The sequence below is a fragment of the Triticum dicoccoides genome, chromosome 1B, assembly GCF_002162155.2.
Source record: "Triticum dicoccoides isolate Atlit2015 ecotype Zavitan chromosome 1B, WEW_v2.0, whole genome shotgun sequence".
In the NCBI taxonomy this organism is placed as follows: Eukaryota; Viridiplantae; Streptophyta; class Magnoliopsida; order Poales; family Poaceae; genus Triticum; species Triticum dicoccoides.
Window position 1 is genome coordinate 2,349,898 of NC_041381.1, and position 6,072 is coordinate 2,355,969.

At 43.5% G+C, this 6,072-nt stretch overlaps 1 long non-coding RNA gene across 1 annotated transcript; it reads left to right on the forward strand.

Moving 5' to 3' along the window:
- The first annotated feature begins 299 nt into the window (after positions 1-299).
- On the forward strand, positions 300-1,223 carry LOC119298733. The gene is made up of 3 exons (XR_005145944.1): positions 300-351; positions 862-968; positions 1,132-1,223. It is a non-coding gene; the product is annotated as an uncharacterized LOC119298733 (long non-coding RNA).
- The last annotated feature ends 4,849 nt before the right edge of the window (positions 1,224-6,072 follow it).

Consider the following 6,072-nt stretch of genomic DNA (forward strand, 5'->3'; position numbering starts at 1 on the left):
TAAACTGCATGTAAGTTATTTCAGTAACCTACTTTCTCACATTAGAAATAGATTCAGACAAGCTGTTAATTTGTAAACTTCTTTACTTTGTTGCACATAAAAGGTCTGCCGTTTGTTTTGGAGGGTGGTAATTTTCTACACCTAAGTCCACGTCATCTATTTTTATCTCATGCGGAAACACTGCACCTTTTGTGCCCTCCCTCGAACATAATTGACTAAAGCTTTGACATAGTATTTTACTTACAGTATTTTTACTTTCCTTGTTTGCTTACAAGCTGTTTTTTTCTTTTTGACTCTTACAATCCCCAGGCCATTTTTAAGGACCCGTTCAGGAGGGGTGACAACCTCCTTGTAAGTCCTCGCTACTTTTTATCTTCCATGCTTCTTTCAAACTTTTTATGCACCAAAGATGGTGGATGCCATAAAGTAGGAAAAGTAAGATCCAGATGGGTCTTTGAAAAAAATCAAAGGAAAACATTGTTTCTGGGCAGCGCTAAATTTTAAAAATAAAAAACTGAATTTTGTGGCTTAATTTTAAAATTGAAAACTGAATTTTGTGGCTGTTTGATATGCTTGGACATATGTGTGATCTGGTGGACAAAATAACTAGGTGTTTGCGCCCTGTTGTGTAGACACCCTAAAATTCCACTAGTTGACCTGCTTGGCTCATAATTAATTGCTTATGAGACTGTCTCTTCAGAGAAACAACTTGGCCTTTTGAGACAACTGTTTGACTAACACAAATCATAAATAATTGAACTGAGAAAAAAAAGCTTCAGCTAAATCAAAGGCCAAGTTTCTACTGTATTTGGCCCAAAGTCGTTGGTTTGTTGATCTTTTCCTATTTATTACTCCTTGTAGGTTATGTGCGACTGCTACACACCACAAGGTGTTCCAATCCCCACCAACAAGAGGCACAATGCTGCCAAGATCTTCAACACCTCAAAGGTTGCAGCTGAGGAGACATGGTACAAATACCTCCGTCGATATTTCAAGTTTTTTGTTGTTGCAGTGTTTCATATAAAAGTTGTAGTAGTGCTCTTGTGTCTTAACACACATACAAACATGAGAACATAATAAGTTCTACAATATAGATTAGCACTGATTAGGCCTATCTCTGAACCCAAACAGGTATGGAATTGAGCAGGAGTACACTCTCCTCCAGAAGGATGTGAACTGGCCCCTTGGCTGGCCCGTTGGTGGCTACCCTGGTCCTCGGGCACTAGTAGAAAACAGGGCTACCGTCCGGCCCTGGCCAGCACATTAGTCCCGGTTCTTCAAGAACCAGGACCAATGGGGGGTATTAGACCCGGTTCGTGAGCCCAGGGGGCCGGCCGGGGCCTCGTGGGCATTGGTCCCGGTTCGTGTAGAACCATTTGTCCCGGTTCGAGCCACGAACCGGGACCAACGGTCCTCGCTGCTGGCCCACAACCATTGGTCCCAGTTCGTGGCATGAACCGGGACAGAAGGGGTGGCTTTAGTCCCGGTTCATGCCACGAACCGGGACAAATAACTTGCCTATATATACCCACCGCCACGACAGAGCACTCCACAGTGCTCTGTTTTTTCAATCCGGCGAGGAGAGGGCATTTTGGTGCTCTAGTGCACCTCCTATGCACATGAGGTGTTCAATGAAATGCCCGAGCCACACTAGTTAAGCTTTCTCCTATCGAAGCTCGACCTTGGAGCTTCATTTTATTCGATATTTGTCTAGATTTAGGGGTCCGTCACACCCCGTCCCCGTTTTCACCACCGTTGATCGCCCGCGCCGATCTCGTTGCCGGCACCACCGTGGTGAGCCTCTTGTTCTTATCTTCTTTCTGATACTTTTCTGATTTTCTTACTTTAGATAGATATTTGTCTGATTTTCTTAATTTTGTCACACATAATTATATGTAATGCATGCAGATGAACCGGCAATGGATGTATGGTGACAGACACACCTCTGAGTACATTAAGGCCTTGCATATTTTTCTCGAATGGTTTTATGTGTTGTCCATGTACTAAATGTGGGAATACGAAGTCTTACTCTGACCGAAAAATACTTCACACCCACCTCCTTTACAAGGGTTTCATGCCACACTATAATGTTTGGACGAGGCACGGAGATATAGGGTTATGATGGAAGACGGCGAAGAAGAAGAGTACGATGACAACTATGTACCCCTAAATACGGTGATGCTGCAACGGGGGGAGCTGCTGAAGATCAAGAGGAACCAGACGATGTGCCCGATGATGCTTCAACGGGGGAAGCTGCTGAAGATCAAGAGAAACCAGACGATGTGCCCGACGATGATCTCCACCGGGTCATTGTCGATGCAAGGACGCAATGCGAAAGTCAAAAGGAGAAGCTAAAGTTCGATCGCATGTTAGAGGATCACAAAAAAAAGTTGTACCCCAATTGTGAAGATGGCAACACAAAGCTGGGTACCGTACTAGAATTGCTGCAATGGAAGGCAGAGAATGTTGTGCCTGACAAAGGATCTGAGAAGCTACTGAAAGTATTGAAGAAGAAGCTTCCAAAGGATAATGAATTGCCCGACAGTACGTACGCAGCAAAGAAGGTCGTATGCCCTCTAGGATTGGAGGTGCAGAAGATACATGCATGCCCTAATGACTGCATCCTCTACTATGGTGCGTACGAGGATTTGAACGCATGCCCGGTATGCGGTGCATTGCGGTATAAGATCAGACGAGATGACCCTGGTGATGTTGACGGCGAACCCCGCAGGAAGAGAGTTCCTGCGAAGGTGATGTGGTATGATCCTATAATACCACGGTTGAAACGACTGTTCAAAAACAAAGAGCATGCCAAGTTGATGCGATGGCACAGTGAGGACCGTAAGAAAGACGGGAAGTTGAGAGCACCCGTTGACGGGTCGCAGTGGAGAAAAATCGAGAGAGAGTACTGGGCTGAGTTTTCACGTGACCCAAAGAATGTAAGGTTTGGTTTAAGCGCGGATGGCATTAATCCTTTCGGGGAACAGAACAGCAATCACAACACCTGGCCCGTGACTCTATGTATGTATAACCTTCCTCCTTGGATGTGCATGAAGAGGAAGTTCATTATGATGCCAGTTCTCAACCAAGGCCCTAAGCAACCCAGAAACGACATTGATGTGTACCTATGGCCATTAGTTGAAGAACTTTTAGAGTTGTGGAATGGAAACGGTGTGCGTGCGTGGGATGAGCACAAACAGGAGGAATTTAACCTGCACGCGTTGTTGTTTGTAACCTTCAACGATTGGCCCGCTCTCAGTAACCTTTCTGGATAGACAAACAAGGGATACCACACATGCACGCACTGTTTAGCTGACACCGAAAGTATGTACCTGGGAAGCTGCAGGAAGAATTTGTACCTGGGCCATCGTCGATTTCTTCTGACCAAGCATCAATGTCGAAAGAAAGGCAAGCATTTCAAAGGCGAGGCAGATCACCGGAAGAAGCCCTCCATGTGTACCGGTGATCACGTACTTGCTATGGTCAATGATTTACATGTAATCTTTGGAAAGGGTCCCGGCAGACTAACTGTTCTGAGTGACGCTGGGGGACACACACCCATGTGGAAGAAGAAATCTATATTTTGGGACCTACCCTACTGGAAAGACCTAGAGGTCCGCTCTTCGATCAACGTGATGCACGTGACGAAGAACCTTTCCGTCAACCTGCTAGGCTTCTTGAGCGTGTATGGGAAGACAAAAGATACAACTGAGGCACGGGAGGACCTGCAATATTTGCACGAAAAAGACGGCATGCCTCCAAAGCATTATGAAGGTCCTGCCAGCTACGCTCTTACCAAAGAAGAGAAGGAAATCTTCTTTGAATGCCTGCTTAGTATGAAGGTCCCTACTGGCTTCTCGTCGAATATAAAGGGAATAATAAATATGGCAGATAAAAAGTTTTACAACCTAAAGTCTCATGACTGCCACGTGATTATGACGCAACTGCTTCTGGTTGCATTGACGGGGCTTTTACCGGAAAACGTCCGATTAGCCATTGTGAAGCTATGTGCATTCCTCAATGCAATCTCTCAGAAGGTGATCGATCCAAGGCTAAGGAGTGATGTGGTGCAATGTCCTGTCAGTTTCGAGATGATGATCCCACCATCCTTCTTCAATATCATGATGCATGTCCTAGTTCATCTAGTTGACGAGATTGTCATTCTGGGCCCCGTATTTCTACACAATATGTACCCCTTTGAGAGGTTCATGGGAGTCCTAAATAAATATGTCCGTAACCGCGCTAGGCTAGAAGGAAGCATCTCCATGGGCCATCAAACAGAGGATGTCATTGGGTTTTGTGTTGACTTCATTCCTGACCTTAAGAAGATAGGTCTCCCTAAATCGCGGTATGAGGGGAGACTGACTGGAAAAGGCATGCTTGGAGGGGAGACAATAATATGCAAGGACGGATATTCTTGGTCTCAAGCACACTGCACAGTCCAACAGAACTCTACCTTGGTGACCCCTTATGTCGATGAACACAAGAACAGTTTGCGCTCCAAACACCTGGAGCAGTGCGGCGACGGGATTACATGCGAACACATCAGGACTTTCAGCAGTTTGTTGGCAACACGTCTCAGAGATGAAAACACTGTTTGTGATGAGATGTACTCGTTGTCCAGGGGACCATCTTCGACTGTTACGATTTGGAAAGTATACGAGATAAATGGGAATACATTTTACACAATCACCCAAGATCAAAAGAGCACCAACCAAAACAGCGGTGTCCGCTTTGATGCATCCACCGAGAGGGGAAAGGACACATATTATGGTTACATAGTGGACATATGGGAACTTGACTACGGAGTAGATTTTAAGGTCCCTTTGTTTAAGTGCAAATGGGTCAATTTGTCAGGAGGCGGGGTACAGGTAGACCCATAGTACGGAATGACAACAGTGGATCTGAATAATCTTGGGTACACTGACGAACCGTTCGTCCTAGCCAATGATGTGGCACATGTTATCTATGTGAAGGACATGTCTACCAAACCGAGAAAAAGAAAAATAAGGAAGCGAATACATCATACGATGAGCCAAAGCGCCACATACTTCTTTCAGGAAAAAGGGACATCATGGGAGTGGAGGGCAAGAAAGACATGTCCGAAGATTATGAAAAGTTTCATGAAATTCCTCCCTTCAAAGTCAAGGCTGACCCAAGCATCCTGATAAATGATGAAGATTATCCATGGTTACGGCGCAATAAGGAAAGAACACAAGCGAAGAAAAAGTGAAGATTTTCTTCACAACTATTATGATGATACCATGCCAACTTTCAACCTTTTTGTAGTTCATTTGAAATGCATGTTGTAACAGACAAGTTTCCGTATGAAATCCTGATACTTTGAAAGAGATTGTCCGTTTTGTACATGAAGTGCATCTAGTTTTTGCCATAACCCTCTCAACTTTCTTGCATATGCTATGTGGATGAAATGACGATACCATGCCAAAATAAAAGAGAGGCACAATGCTCACCTGCACGTTGCTTAGCTTCAGGCCAACGTGCAGGTGAGCAATGCGCTTCTCCCTTCATCGTCTCTGCAGTCAGGGCTTATAAACCGCTGTGAGTGCCTCTCGCTTAGCGAGGTGGGACTAAAAAACAGCTGTAAAAAGAATCAACTAAAAAACTCTTTTACCGGTTCATGCCACGAACCGTTACTAAAAGGTGCTCGTGGGGCCCCAGCCTTAAAACCTGTACCAAATAAAATGCCTTTGTAACAGCCATAGAACTGGTACTAAAGGAATCAACTAAAAAGCTTTTATGAACCTCTAGTATTATTGAAACTAAAATTATATAGAATTTTGTTACAAACTTTAATAGAAAAAAGAATTATCATAAAAGAAAAGAAATAAGTAATTAGAATTTTTTTCAAAACATTAAAAGCAAAAGGAATTATCATGAAAGAAAATAAATAAGTAATTAGAATTTTGTTACAAACTTTAATAGCAAAATGAATTATCGTAAAAGAAAATAAATAAATAATTAGAATTTTGTTCAAAACATTAAAAGCAAGAAGAATTATCATAAAAGAAAATAAATAAGTAATTAGAATTTTGTTCAAAACATTAAAAG